This window comes from Tiliqua scincoides, chromosome 2 (assembly GCF_035046505.1).
Source record: "Tiliqua scincoides isolate rTilSci1 chromosome 2, rTilSci1.hap2, whole genome shotgun sequence".
Taxonomy (NCBI): domain Eukaryota; kingdom Metazoa; phylum Chordata; class Lepidosauria; order Squamata; family Scincidae; genus Tiliqua; species Tiliqua scincoides.
The window spans coordinates 240,219,600-240,235,807 of NC_089822.1; the positions used below are offsets into that span (position 1 = coordinate 240,219,600).

At 44.2% G+C, this 16,208-nt stretch overlaps 1 pseudogene; it reads right to left on the reverse strand.

The window, feature by feature from the left end:
* Positions 1-8,414: 8,414 nt before the first annotated feature.
* Positions 8,415-8,534, reverse strand: LOC136643144 (5S ribosomal RNA; annotated as a pseudogene).
* Positions 8,535-16,208: the final 7,674 nt, after the last annotated feature.

The window sequence follows — 16,208 nt, forward strand, 5'->3', positions numbered from 1 at the left end:
GAAATGATGAAAAAAAAGAAAGGAAATCTGTTCCTTCTTGAGCCTCTCTCAGGGTAAGAAATACAATGAATCAATTGCATTTCCATTTAAGTAATTGCACCCAGTTTATGTTGAAATGCCAAACTACACATTCAATTAAATGTTTGTGCTAGAGGCATGCTTCCAATCATATGCCTATTTTTCCCCCAGAAAACTAGCCATGAAGGGTGGGAACACCCCCACTGAGACTAAGATATTCGAGAATTGGGAAGTTTGCTCCCCAAATGCCATTTTCATGCTGAAAATCACCCCCTGAAGAAGCACTTTGCTCATGAATTAGGTTTCTGGAGAAGGATGGAGAGTTGAACTGATATGGGGAGGGGAGAGGTTTCACACCCTTCTGCTCATCTGCTTTGTCTATTCATAGTCTGATGGCAGCAGAAATGTGTTCCCTTGGACTGCTGGATGCCATGTTTTCTCTTTATTTTGACCCACGTTCCCAGAATAAGGGCAAGAAGCCTTCCTGAGAGATGGCATCCAAAGCCAAGTCAGAATGAGATCAATGCTTTCAACTAAATTTAGGCCAACAGTCAGGCTAGATGACCCTCAAATTTTTGTCTTTTTAAACAAATAGCCTGGGGGGGCACATGTGAAATGGCCCCAAACTGTGACAGGGTTATAGAGGGGCCTTAGCACTGAGCCCCCACAGTGCTGTTTGTAAGAGCCCAATCACATGTCCACCCCATGCTTTCAAAAGAATGGTGGAGTCAGTCATATAGGTATTCTAGGAGGTGGTTGTCATTTGGGTGGTTTCCATTTTTATTTTTTTTCTTACCCTAGGTTTAGTAATACTCCATGAGCAATTTAAAACATGCCTATATTCAAATAAATTAACAATTAAAGAATGTTTTATCTTCTAAGGTTACCAATCCAGTCACTCACTTTTATACAAGTCACAGGCAAAGTGTGTTACTTGCTGTTTTCTGTAGAATTGGAAGGGAAATGCATATTCTTCCAAACCAGGGGTGTCCAAAGTTTATGGCAGGAGGGCCACATCATCTGTCTGACACTGTGTTGGGGGGAAAAAAGAATTAATTTACATTTAAAATTTGAATAAATTTGTATAAGTTTACATAAACAAATATATTAAAGATGAACTTATATGAATGAATGAAGGTCTTGCAATAGCTCAAGGCCTATAAAAGGCCTTGCACAAAGCAAGGCTGGTCTTTCCTTTGCTGCTGCTACTGCATCACAGACGTGAAACAACAAGCAGTGGAGGAGCCCTCATCCCACAGCTCATGTAGAGGTCAAACAATCGCCCTCCACTGAGAGCAGTTGTGTTGGGCATGTGTGGGCTCCAACAAATCTCTGGAGGACCAGATGCTCATTGGAGACTGGGAGCTCCCTAAGAGCCGCACTGAGAGACCTCGAGGGCCGCAAGTGGCCCCAGGGCCGGAGTTTGGGCACCCTTGTTCCAAACCAATGACAAAAATCATTTCACCTGTCTTTTATCTGAACAGTTTTTTCAGCTGCAGATGACGGCCATCTGAAATTTGGCTAGGACAGGCTGCCCAATCCTATCCCTCCTTGGTGCTGCAGGCTACAGCGGTGCCAAAATGGCCATTGCTGTATCCTGCCACCTGAGGTCTCCTTAGGGGATGGGGACATTTGTCTCCTTACCTCAAGTAAAGCCCCAGGCCCTGCAATGGAGTCTGTGCCAGCTAAATCAGTGGCACAGACTTGAGAAAATCCATGTTGCCTGATGTGGCCTGACTCCAGGAGTGTAAGGTGGAACTTAGGATCCCTCCCAGATTGGTTCTTCCCCCATGCCACCCTGATGATGTCAAATTGGATCCATGTTGGCCCTGTTCTATTTCCATGAATGATTGGAACAGTAGAAGAAGAGCATGATAACTGAAGACAGGTGTGCTACAGGTACATTAACTATGGAGTAGTAATGGTCAAGCAGAAGAGATAAGGAATCTGGTCAGACATCCAACACTGTAATTCTTTTGATATTGCAGAGAGCTAACTTGGCCCACTGGGTAGAGAGTTGGAATTTTTAAAAAAGAAATTTCTCCTTCTTTTATAATTTTGCCTGTCTTCTTTCATGGAATACAGAACTCCCAGGTATTCCCTCATCCAAGTACTGACCAGACCTTGAGCTGCCTAGCTTCATTTAGACCTGGAAGATCCAGGTTCAAATCCCCACTCAGCCATGAAGCTTCTGGGGTGACCTTGGGCTACTGTCTTTCAACCTATACCTACCTCACAGGGTTGTTGTAAGGACAAAAAGAGGGAAGAAACTATGTACAGCACCCAGAGTTCCTTGGAGCAAGGGTGGCATAAAAATACGTAAAATAAATAAGGAGACTGCATCTATACGCCCTTGGATCACATCCCAGGTTTGATTTTTGGTGACCTGAATTCATGTATCACATCATTAATTCATTCATCATTCATTCATTACATTCGTGTATCATGGGTAAAATCCACTGCTTTGAGAGTCACCCTGCCTCAGTCTCAATTCTCTGTCTCAAAAAATAATAACCCAGCTTGCAAAGGAGGCAGGAGGGGCAAAGGGGCAGGAGGTCTGGTCTAGAGGGTAGAGCCTCCATTTGCCTGAAGATAACATCCACAAGGTCGCCAGTTCGAGGCCACCGGCACCGTGCGACCTTGAAGCAGCTGACAGGCTGAAGCCGAGCTATTCCATCTGCTCTGAGCGTGGGAGGATGGAGGCCAGGATGGAGGCCAGATCAGAACAAAACATCTGAATTGTTGTGGCTCTTGAAAGATAGAGCCTTCTTTCAACTGTAAAAATTCCTACGGGGATTTAAATTAGCCTGCCTATGTAAACCGCCTTGAATAAAGTCTTTAATAAAGACCAAGAAAGGTGGTATATAAATACCTGTATTATTATTATTATTATTTAAAAAATTGCTGGGTGTGACATAAAAATGAATGTCACCAGCCAGTACAGTACACATCAGATTTGAAGCTTTTCTGTGCAGACCTAAGTTGGAAACTTGATTTTAAAAGGAAGTTGGTGTTCCCATGATGTTCAGTTGTGCAAGTCCACATTTCTGTGCCCTTTGCATCACATGGACATGCAGAATACACACAGGCAGCCTATTCAAAGTGTACCACTTGCTGCGTACCTAAGAATAGCAGCTGTTTACAATAGCCCCTTGCAAAGAAATCCGGATGTAGTTTTTGTTTGTTTTTTGTATGTGGGGAGTGGAGAAGAGATATTTGGCCGGAATGCTAATTGCTGTAGATATAATCCAAACAGATGGGGAGGGGGAACAGCCAGCCAGCAAGCTAATGGCTCCTCAGAGTGCTTAACAGCAGAAACACCTGTTTCAGAATTCATTAAGAAAAAATGATTAATGAAGATGTCATCTCTGCATAATTATAGAAAGACTTGAGTGGTGCAACTTATTATCCTGGTTTGGAATCCAGGACTATGCTGGCTGTCTGGATGATATCAGGCTAAAGTTGCAATTGTGCTCCATTAAAATAAGTACAACTGACCTACGAGCTTTTTTGTTTTCGAAGAATTGTTACCTGTCTGCCATTTTTCATTCACGGTATGTGAAAAGAGTTTGTTGCTACTGACAAGTGAGTTAATGAAGTGTGTTTCTAGAGATAGGGTGTCCATGATTTAGGGCCCAATCCTAACCATGGAGTGTACTGATGGAGCGCACACTCCACAAGCGAACGCTGTCACAAATGTGCCACAAAGCATGTGTATCAGCGTATCACAAAGCAGGTGTAAAGGGATGTGGGGAGGCGGTGACAGGGTGGAGGTTGCTGCCATGCGTGCTTTATCCTATCCCCCTTCCCAGGCCCAATCCTGCAGCATGGATCAATGTGGACTTGCACCAGCTATATAGCTGGTGCAGGTCCAAGTTGACCCATAGCAGCAGCATGGGCTTTCCCTTGGGCAAGGGGACAAATGTTCCCTTATTTCAAGGAGACTTTCTGCCTGCTAATTCTCCCTTTGGGATATAGCATAGCCCATGCCAGCACAGCTATATTGGTGCAGGGAAGTTTAGGTACAATTGGACAGCTCAAGTTTTTAAAGGATCAGAGAAATATGCTTATGGTCCAAAAGCTAGCCCTGCAATCACTTACACGTTGTACTGATTTTGACATCATCATACATGTACATTGTAAGTGGTCTTTATGTGATACATGGTATATATAGCCATCAAAGGGCAAGTACAAAAGGTTCAGATGTTTAAAAGTCAAGTGACCAGAGTCATCAAAGGCCAAAGGAACAGGACACTTCAGGCAACACATTGGTGAGAGAGCCCCACTCCAGCCACTCCTGCTTCTCTTCCCATTCCCCATTTTAAACAAGCAGAACCTGGAGACCAAAAGAGGAAATCTGAGAAGGGGAAGAGAGTGGTGATCTAGAGTAGCTCCTGGGGACCATGTGTCTCCTCCCCTGTCTGAAAATGGGGCATTTGAAAATGGGGGAATGGAAAGAGAAGGAGAAGGCTTGTGGTGGCAGCAGTGACTCACTGTGGTCTTAGGTACCAGGAGAAGGAGGGGGCTTGGGTCAGTCCTGGAAGTGACATCGCACTCATCCGTATCCACCTAGTAAGTCTATGGCAGGCTGCCCACAGCTGAGCTGTGCTCTCCCAAGGCAATGTCATCAACAGCACAACCATGGTAACAAAGAGATGCAGCTAGAACAAGTGTGATCATCGTCATCGTCAATAGTGAGTTGTTCCCTCTGTCACAGTGGCAGCTCTGCCATGGACATCAGTCCTGTGAAGAGCTTGGTTTATATCACACCTGAATTTTCCAAGTGTTTTTTCATGGGCAATGGTAGCACTGATGTAGAGAAGTGGCCATTTACTTGAAAGACTTGCTGGAAGGAAGCCACTAAGAACAAAGGCCCTATAACCCTTTCCTGGGAGTAAGCCTCACTGAGCATTATGGGACCTCTGAGCAGAAATGGATAGGATTGTGCTGTCGGTGACATAATCCCGGATACCCAAAACACATGAGGTAAGGTGAGTACCGAGGCAGAACTTGTATTCATAATTAGAGTACTGTACTGGGATGGAGTAAATAAGCAGCATAGTTGTCTACAGCTAAACCAAAAATAGCTTTTTAAAAATATACTTTCCACCCAACAGAAGCGGAGCAAAGCAAAGGAAAATGTGCTAGAGAGAACTGATCTGTTTTGGCAATGGAGCCCTCTTAATTAACAAGTTCACGCTGCACACAAATGCTCCTGCCTGTGTGTGGGTTGTTGTTTTATTTTTTCATACACAGAATTAGCAAAGTGAAGTTAGACACAGCACTTACAATGATTTAGATGTAATCTATAACACGCAGCTCCCCCTCCGTCTAATTAATACTTCTAATAGAATTAATCAGCACCCTAAATACAAGGCTCACTAGCAATTAAAAAAATAAAAAAACTGCTATCTATCCCAAAATACAATTACCCTGACAAACTCAATTACACGCCTCAGTGGCTTCTTAAATTGTGCAGCTTAGTTGCTTCTTAAAGCCAACCTGTGCCCTCGTCAGATTTTGATTGCAAAGAGAAATCACGAGCTCTCTAAATCAGATGGTGTTTACAAAAATATACAGCCGTGCTGTTTTATTACCCCCGTGGGCAAAATTAATTTGACACATGGAAACCAAACAAGCGAAGCCAGGCAGGCAAGAACCTATTGGTGCTTTCTTTCAGTTCAGTTGATGCAATTTCTATGAGAAGGAGGTTCAATGGATTACACTTCCCTACTAAGCAAAGGAGAAAGCTCTTTGGGAGCCAGAGAGGCCATGGAAGGCTAGAAACAATTCTGATTCCATCAACAGGTAGCAACTGCTGAGTTTTGAAGAGTCAACAGACACAAAATGTCAGGGAACAACCCGCTGATTCAGTCTGGTCTCAGAGTCAGACTTCAAAGCAGCAACACCAATGCAAATTACTGAGTTTTCTCTATTTTTCTTTTACTTCTGGAAGTTTCTCTGCCTTTGAAGGTGGGAGCAAGTGAGACAAGAGCTCAGCAAAAGATTGTAAGATGTGGCAGGGGAAGCATCAAGTTCTTGGCGTTTTCCAATAGCGTGCCCAACCCTCTGTCCTCCTTGCCGTGTGCTCACTGCCCTCCTGGTGCCCAGGAAATGTGTAAAGGAAGCAGAAGGATTACACTTAGAAGAAGGATTTTCAATGTCTTTCTTCTCATGGCACACTGACCTTTATGGTTTTCTCTATGGTGTTTACCTATTATGTCAGTTCTGGCCTCTGGAAGACTCTTCCAGGTTCTGTGGCTCTGTTTCTAGGCCATTGAATTGTGTGTCCCTAGAATTGTCTATCCCTAGAAACAAAGCCACATTAGAGGCAGAAACCTGCACTGAGGAAGGCTTTTCTGTTCCCCTTTTATCTTTCCCAAGTGACTGGGCACAACTGAATGGGGAACAGAAAGCCCAAAACGTGGGGGCATAGAAATCTCATCTGATCCCAGAAGCTAAGCAGGGCCAGGCCTGGTTAGTACTTGGATGGGAGACCGCCTTGGAATATCAGGTGCTCTAGGTTTATACCATCGTCTTTCGAGACTGAAGGTTGCCAACCACCAGAAAATTGGAAATGGCACTGTTGCTGCTGCTTCCCTTCATCATTTGTTATACCAGAACCCAATGGAAGTATGGTTCTTACGGTCTGGTTGCAGACAACAGCACTCTATGCAGTAATGGATCATTCAGGAATTAGCTGATCACAACAGGAAACGGGGAGATGCAGCATAATGCCTTCTAAAACTGAAGAATATTCCCCTTTCCCTCATACCCTTCAATATTTAGGCCATGTTTAAGTGGAGCCTTGGATTACACAGGCGTGTGATATTTAGGGTCAGAAAAACTTTTCCCCCCAAAATTTATGCTGATTTCATGTGAATTTGGGGCACCGATTCAAAAAATGGCATCATTTTTGCCCTATGTATATTCAAAGATACAACTTTGTGAGGAAGCCCACGGTATAGGAAGTAGCTCGAGGAAGTAGTTCGAACCATTCACTAACAAGTCTATGCTGAGGCAAAACTGATACTGTTTTTGGAATCAGCACCCCAAATAAAGCCAGGAATAGGTCTAACTTTTAAGACAGCAAAATATGTGTTGGCCTGTGTATTAATGGAGTATAGTTTGCAGTCTGGTACCTGTGTCCTTGTCCTGCAGATCTGTGAAATCTGAACATGCATACTTAGGCTAACTGTGTTGGGTTTGGTGCCTTTGACATAAAATCTGCATCACAGGGTGAGTTGGGATTGGCAAAGAGACAATGTTCCAAAAACTCTTGCTGTAGCTGCTGATAGTCTTCCTCAAAGGAAAAGGCGAGATCTCATTACTAGGAGCACCAATAAATGCTTTCTTCTTGCATACATTAAAGTGCAGCCCAATGCCCTCCTATTTCGAGCTTAGGTTTACTCATCCTGTGACGATAAGATGCCAGGAAGGACAGATTTGTCAAGAGCCAGTGACAACAGGGCTTCAAAGCTGTCTCCAAACTGTCATCAGCTGAGATTCACTCAGCTGGAATGGATCAGGTGACATGGCTGCTTTGTGTTCAACATCCATTATACTGCTAGTTAAATTGAATTACTCACCCTGCCAAAGCCGCAGCGGAATACTCTTGACACCTCAAACGGCTTCCTTAGCGCCAACAGTTGAGTTTTCTCCTGCCAGCGCAGACTTGCCAATATTTTGACATTCATTTAGCACCAATTGCATGCTCACGCTGTCGTCAAATCAGATATTCTGCTCCAAAGAGGAAGGAACCAGGGGAAGCAAAGAATGGCTTTGGGAAATTGGGAGGCAAGATAAAGGAAACAGTTCATCTACGTGGGTAGTGGCACTTTTGGGTCAATGTAAGGAGGTAGCGGTAAGGACTAAAGAACCTGATAATGTTGTGGATGCTGCAGTCTTTTTTCTGGGTAGCTGTTTCTTGCCTTAAACAATGGTATTATAGGCAGAAACCGATGCTGGAAAAAGTGTCACCTCTTTTGTGACGCTTTCCCATGTTTGGACATGGACAAGGGTCCATGTTTGGTTTGTCCACGTTCAAGTGAGGATGGTTCAAGAGTTGGATGTAGACCTGGAAGATCCATGTTCAAATCCCCACTCAGCCACAAAGCTTCCTGGATGATCTTGGACCAGTCAGTATCTCTCAGCCTCACCTACATCACAGGGTTGCTGTGAAGAGAAAAGGAGGGGAGAAACCATGGACACCACCCTCAGCTTTTTGGAGGAAAGATTGTATAAAAATGTAAAAATGATTTTTAAAAATGTTTATCCTGCCCTTCTTACAAGGAGCTAAGAGTGGCGTAGATAGTTCTCCTCCAGCATATGCACTTTACCTTCACAACTACCTTCGTGGTGGTTGGCAACCTTCAGTCTCGAAAGACTATGGTATAAGCCTACAGCACCCGGTATTCCCAGGTGGTCTCCCATCCAAGTACTAACCAGGCCTGACCCTGCTTAGCTTCCAAGATCAGATGAGATCGGGCATGTGCAGGGTAACAGTTGCTGTCAACTACCCCATGAAGGAGATTGGGCTGATGACCCAGTGAGCCTCATGGTAAAATAGGAATGGCCTTTATGCCACACTGAGGGTCTGGGTCTCTTACTTCCCAGCACTGTGCTGGGCGTTGCAAGGTCTGCAGCAGTGATTTTCAACCTTTTAAATCTCACAGCACACAGATGAGGCGCTAAAACTGTCAAGGTACACCATCATTTTTTTTTTTTTTTACAATTGACTGCACATCATGCTTCCAGTGGGGAGGTTCAGATCCTCCAATGGCCCGACTAATAAATGACCTTCCCCCAAATTCTTGCGCCACATTTGAGGACCATTCATGACACACCAATGTGTCATGGCACAGCGGTTGAAAATGGGCGGAATTGGGGGGTTAGGGCAGCTGCCGCAAGATTTATTCAGGTCAAAATGTTTTCCCTGGTGCATGACTATTGCCATCATAGTGCAAAGCAGGTGTCATTGTTTACACATAATCACTAGTGTCTAGCCAATAGTCCAGGCCAGTCATTAGTAATTATGCCAATCAGCTGCGTGGTGCGGAGAGACAGTCGTGGGGTTCCAATTCGTTTTAAACAGAAGACCGACGTTAGCATTCATGGTGCCTGCTAAGGGTCAGAAGTGATGTCATTAAGCAGATGATAGCCAGAAATAAGCACTTTGCTCTCATGTAGAAGCTCATTAGCTACAAATGACCGAAGAGAAAATGAGCAAATCTTGTTCATATTTTCAAGATATGAGAAATCCCATTATCATGCTGGGAGAACCCAATCATAACAGGGGACAAATAAATTGCTTCCAGGGGCTGCATGCGGCCCATGGGCCTTGTGTTTGACACCGCTGACCTCAGTTACCTTTCCTGATCAGTGGCCTCACATATGGGGTTCGCATGTGCAGCCCCATAACTGGACATTGGAGGGGGAACTATCCAGGGTCTATTTGTACATATGATTCCTCAACCAGCAAGGGATTTACCGTGAAAGTTTGTTCCAAACATTGACAACCCCCCCCCCCCACACACACACTAAGATTGGAGCAACTCTGCAGGAGGGTGGCGGGAAGGAACTCTATGAATTCACCCTCGTTCTTTTTATCTTTTAATCAGAGTTTGACAGAACAAAATCATACATCAAGCTGATAGCTTTCTTCCTAGCTCCAGCCGCTCAGGTGTGCCACCCCCAGACTCTGAACCTTTGTTCATTCTACACATGTTCCTCCAGTCAGCAATGATGCATGAGATGACACTCGCAAAGGGCTACCGAGCTCATACAATATTAGATAAAAATTACAAGTGAGAAGCTATTTTACTGCTATTTATTTTCATCAGCTAAGCATCGCTCTCCTAAATGTCATTGCAGGCTGGTCGATATTGGCTTTTCAGTCTCCTGAAAAGTTTGGTAATTCTTTTTTCGCCGCTTATGTATAGAAATCAATAATGGCTTGCAATTTGTTGAAACTGTGAAATGGCCCAGTTGCAGCTAATGTATTCCTGATATCTCCTTGTATTATATTCTCATTTACGCTGCAGAATGTAAATGATTTGTTTTAAAGTTAAAGATCTGTTTACTTGCTAATCTTAGAACAATCCCATAAACACATCTTAGCATTTTCTGCCTCTCTCTCCTACTAGAGACAAATATTTTAAGGCATCAAGTTAATGATGCCAGGTCTATGCTGATGCTATAAAACTGCAGTTGGCATTGGATGAGAACATAGGAATGACCCTGAAGGATCAGACCAAAGGTCCATCATATCTATCGTCCTGTTTCTCAGAAGGAATTGGTCAGCCCACATTTCTGGGAAACCAACAACCTTCATTTTTTCATATTTACATGGTGGTTGGCAACCTTCAGTCTTGAAAGACTATGGTATAATCCTACAGCACCAGGTATTCCCAAGCGGTCTCCCATCTAAGTACTAACCAGGCCCAACCCTGCTTAGCTTCTGAGATCAGACAAGACTGGGCATGTGTAGGGTAACAGTAGACTCTCGGTTTTCATAGTGTTTTCTAAATCTGATATTTTGAATTCTTTCGCTAATTGGTATAGCCACATAAAAAAAATGAAACATCAAATTTAAAAATGAAACAGAGGAGCAGAATAACACCATCTCAACTGGAAGCCACGGTCATTGCCAGATGCGATACAACAAACACCAACAAACACCATACGTAGCATTACAGGGGCCAGCCCATCCAGGAGGCCACTGAGGCAATAGCCTCAGCAGCAGATTGGTGGGAAGGTGCCCACTTTCACCACTCCATTCACCTCCACAGCTTGTCTTTCTCCTCTCATTTCCTGGGTTGGAAAAGGAAGAGGAGATGAAATAGAAGAGGAAGTGTGGGGTAGACTATAGCATTCCGATGGTCTAATCCAGGGGTGTCCAAACTTTTTGGCTGGAGGGCCACATCATCTCTCTGACACTGTGTTGGGGACCAGGGGGAAAAAGAATTAATTTACATTTCAAATTTGAATAAATATACAGAAATGAATATATTAGAGATGGAACTTATATGAATGAATGAAGGTCTTGTAATAACTCAAGACCTATAAAAGGTCTTGCACAAAGCAAGGCCAGCCTTTCCTTCACTGCCACTGCTGCATCACAGATGTAAACAGCAAGCAGTGGAGGGAGCCCTCGTCCCACAGCTCACACAAGAGGTTGAACAGTTGGCCGTCATGCTGAGAGCAGTTGTGTTGGGCCAGCGTGGGCTCCAGCAAGTCTCCGGAAGGCCAGAGGCTTATTGGAGACTGGGGGCCCCCTACGGGCCGGACTGAGAGTCCCTGAGGACCGCAAGTAGCCCCAGGGCTGGGGTTTGGGCACCGCTGGTCTAATCCAGCACTCTCTCTCTCCTCCTCTTCCCATCCGCACCTCCTTTTCCACTCCATCCCATTATCTATTCCCACTCAGGGAGTGGGAGGAACAGAGACTGGCAGCATTAGGTATGTTGCCTCAGGCACTAGGAGATCTGTGGCTGGTCCTGAGAGCACTAGCAGGTCTGCCTTTGGAACACAGGAGAGTCACATGAAGATACCATCATGTCTGTGGTTTTCATCATACTCCGCAATCATGAGAGCTACGTAGAAACTTCAGCTTGGGGGGGGGGGGGAGAGAAAGATTGAATGAAAACTAATTTTCACATATCAGAGGCCAAACTGCAGATAATGAACACCCCAGCAGTGAAGTGTGATGAAACACAGTTGGCTACATTTCTGAAGGCAATGGATCAGGGGGCACTTTCCCTCTTTAATAATATAAAATCCAGGTCAAATTGTACAAGGCAGGTGCTCACATTTATTCACCTGCTACAACATTCCTTCCACTGCAAAACTGGACCCATCAACTTGACTCACAAAATGCAAACGGTCTATATCACCAGGTGCCTGTCTCTATTCCACCCAGTTTGGAATGTATACCAGATCAAGGGGAAATTTATAGGAGCTGGACATGCTTCTAGCTATATCTCTCAATTGCTGTAGACTGCGGAAGACTAGAGATAGCCACAGCAAAATCAAGCCTGGACTTTGAACACATCATATAGCCTTTGGGTATGTGTGTGTGTGCTTTTTACAAACAGCAATTGCAAGGACACTTGTCTGGATTGGGATGGAGGGGGATTGATTTCACCTTTTCTCCCTGCCATGGACTCAGTCTGAATGACTCACTTGAACTTGCCATTTGACCCTGGAGAGCAAAGCTGCTGATCGTCAATTTCCTGACCTTTGCACTTAATCAGAGAAGAGTGAAACCAATACAGCAACACCTTGACTTTCATCCATTTGACTTTCATCGCTTTGATCTTTCAGCAGTCTTCAGTTATAACCCCATTTCAAGTTTCATTCACATGCTTTCTTCTTTTGTCTAATTTCATCCAACATTTCACAACATTTGTCTATGTTCTTATGTTTATTTTTCTTTTATTTCTGTTCATTTAGGTTTCGCACGCATTCCCATGTGTTATACAGTTATTTACGTTTTTTGCCATTCAAAATAAATTTGCAGGCTAAATAAGGCCATACGTTGACATTCATCCATTTTTTAATTTTCATCAGTGCTCTGGTCCCTAACCAGATGCAAAGTGCAAGGTATTGCTGCAATCTGTTGTTGTGGTGTATGATGGTATGCATGGCCCCCAGATCCCACCACTTGGCAGCAAGACCAGCAACGCAACGCAACGCAACAAGCAACTATAAGAGACTTGGCTGGCGGGTAGAACTCCAGTATGCACTTTTTGCATGCTCAAAAAAGCCCTCTCATCCATCCTGAGCTTCTTACCGGTGTTTGTTGCATTGTGACTGGTCTCCCATTCCAGACGTAAGTGGCAATGACATCATCGTCAGTTACTTCCAGTGGTACTTCCAATAGGTGGACCATGCAAAGTGGTACAGCAGGGTTCAAACATTGAGAAACACATTTGTCCTCTTCTCTTATCAAAACATTGGGCTGTTGTCACACAGAGAAGTGAACTGAGGGTATGACAGCAAAATACTCTTTTGTTTTCTTTTTTTAAAAAAAGTTGTTTTATTGTCTTTATCCACTGGTTCCTCAAAAAGAGATCTACGAGGCTGGAACTCAGCCTCAGTTTCATGCAAGGCAGCAAATCAACCAACCCACCACCTTTTTTTTCTCTTTGTGTTTTACTTGCCTAGGACTCACTTTATAGTGAGTTATTGAATTTTATTGAAATTTGTCTGGTCTAAGACTGCCATCTAGTGCTGCAATGACAGACTGCAACTGTTCTTAAAAGGGAGGGGGAAAAATACCCCTTGGCATCTAACAGAAACTTTTGTAAGGCCTTAGTGCAGCTGTTTTCAACCACTGTGCCATGGCACACTGGTGTGCCATGGATGGTCTGCAGGTGCGCCACAGGAGTTTGGTGGAGGATCATTTGTTAATAGGGCCACTGGGGGATGGATGTGAGCCCCTGCTGTCAGTGTGGTGCGCCTTGTCAATTGTCAAAAAACTGATGATGTGCCTTGACAATTTTAGTGCTTTGTCAGTGTGCCACGAGATGAAAAAGGTTGAAAATCACTGCCTTAGTGGGAGTCTCAAATCAGAGACTCTATCAGCAGAATTCAGCCACTTTACTTTCTGTGCCTTGGTGGAAACTTTCTAGAAAAGAGAGTTGTTAGCCTGCTGTCTATCACCCTTCTTTATCACCCCTATGGATGGCCTGGGATGGCTTTGCAGCTAACAACTTTGTCGTTTTACGTGTTCCTATAAAGCTGCTTAATCCAGCCTGGCTCAGTATAAATCATGCGTAAGCATGTGCTTCAGCTGCTCACTGAACAACATACCAGTTAGAAATGGGACCAGTGGTGTCACTAGGGTTCACGTCACCCGATGTGGGATGTCAGCGTGTCACCCCCCCATGCAGTGGGTGGGGCAACACCCCAGGTGGTGGGCGTGGTGATGTACCATCACTCCGCCCCCACTGGTTTTTTGGCTGTACCTTTTGATAGAACAAAGATAGAACACATTCTGCATGAAATTATGCATTGATTGACATATAATATGATGGTATTATTATTAAACTGTGATTTTAGTGATTTTGGTCACTAGTGGTGTCACACACACACCCCCGGGTGTTAACTTACTAACACCTTATTGCAGTAGTTCTCAAACTTTTAGCACTGGGACCCACTTTTTAGAATGCCAATCTGTCCAAGACCCACCAGAAGTGATGTCATGGTGGAAGTGACATCAACAGGCAAATTAAAATAAATAAGAATAAATAATTAAAGTAAAACAAATAATTAAATAAGCAGAAGTCAGCCCTTGTCCACCAAGTGAATTTCCTCTGTAGCCTACCTGCAATAACACCCCCCTCCAAAACCAGTAAGGTTTTCAGCCCTACCCAATGCCCAGTTCAAATTAAGAACTTCTGTTTAAACCGGATCACTGTCAGGATCCACCTGGCTTTGAAAACCTCAAAAAGGTTCACCTTATCAACTCGAGTCTCTGTTTTGATCCTTTTTAGTGGGGGGGGGGAGAGGCTGCCTTCTGGAGCACTTGTTTACCTCCAGGTATATAGGATCAGGACCATTCTGGTAGCCTTGCAGTCTCGTTCACCTGATCTTCTCACCAGCCAAGGCACGTTTGCCTACTCGTAAGTAAACGCAATCATCAGGCTTAGTTTCACTTTCCATAGGGCTCAATAAATTCATCTGCTTGGGGAGGGACTTCCTTCTTAGGTGTTTTTGGGCGCTGCATTAATTGGATCAGGATCATGCTGGTGTTGTTGAATTCCTCTCAGCCTGCCCTTTCTGACTGACTAAGGCAAGTTCACCTACTCACAAGTAAACGTGCGATACGACTCACTTTCACTTTCCATAGGGATCCATGCATTTTTGTTCTACAGTTTTTGGCCATAACTTTTGATAGAAAGGAGATATTTCACTCTAGTTTTTTGAATTGCATTCAGCTGGAAATTCCGCATCCAACGGTATATAATATGATGGGGTTACTCCTAACCACTGCAATTTTAGCATGTCACCCCCTAGTGCGTGTCACCCCCCCCCCCGCGCGCGTCACCCGGTGCGGCCCGCACCTCCCGCACTCTCCTAGCACTCTCTCCACTCCTACTGACTGGGACAGATATAAAGCACCAAGGATCTCAAATGAGCGACTGTCATTGGGAGCTCAAGCACCTTGTTCCCTACAACAACAGGCGGCCAAGACAGTGTTTGAACATGCTCCTCCTAGTGGAGGAGTGGGGAATGTTCCAAAGGAAAGCATGTCCTTATGAAAGACCTGTTTGCCTTTGTAAGTGTGTCTACAGCTAAGACTGAGTTCGCTCGCTCATCTAAAAGCTTGCCTTCACTTCCTCCTCCTCAGGCTGCTTCTCTTGGTTGCAAAACCACAACCTGCAGGCGTTCATTGTAAGGTATGTGAGAGGGAGGGAAAGATTTGATCATGGAAGCTTTGCACAGGCAATTTTGTTCAAGGATGTCACAGGAGCAGAATAGAGAGCTCTGTAACACATCTGGGATCCAGATGTGTTTCTCTGTAGAAAAATATGTGGAATGGTGAAAAGGGGAAAAGGTTTTGGGTTGTTCTCTTTGCTTTGAAGCAGACCTTAACAGTTTCCCCTTCAATCCTGTACACAGTCATAGATGATAATGGAATGTACTGTTGAGAAGTGATGTGGTGATACTAGGGATTTCTTCCTATGGTGCCGCAAAGTAAACAGTTTCTTTGTGATACACATTTTTGCAGTCTGTGGTGTTCAGATGAAGAAGCTTTGCCTTTCATCAGAAGTGACGTCACAGGCACTGTGCCATAGATACGACACTTGTGTAGCCTCAATGTTGACCTCACTAACTGGGGAAAGAATTTTCCCAGCAACAAGATACTGTTGTTTTAGTGCAGGGAACTTGTAATAATGCCAAATCAGAATCATTGCTGCTTGAGTGAAGACATTTGCACACTTTACTGTCCTATCAGCAGATTGTCTGGAATGGTCTTCAGATTCCCTCTTCCAGGCCCTGGTACACTCATGTGAATTAAATTATGTCCTTTTTTTTTTTTACATAGCAAAAGGATTGTTATGTAAAATCGGTACACATAGATTCAATCAACAGATTTATGCGTCCCTTGATTACCATTTCCCCCCATTCTCTGTAGCCTCCCTTATGCCAATATTTAGATTGTGATTTCCATAGGGCAGGGACCT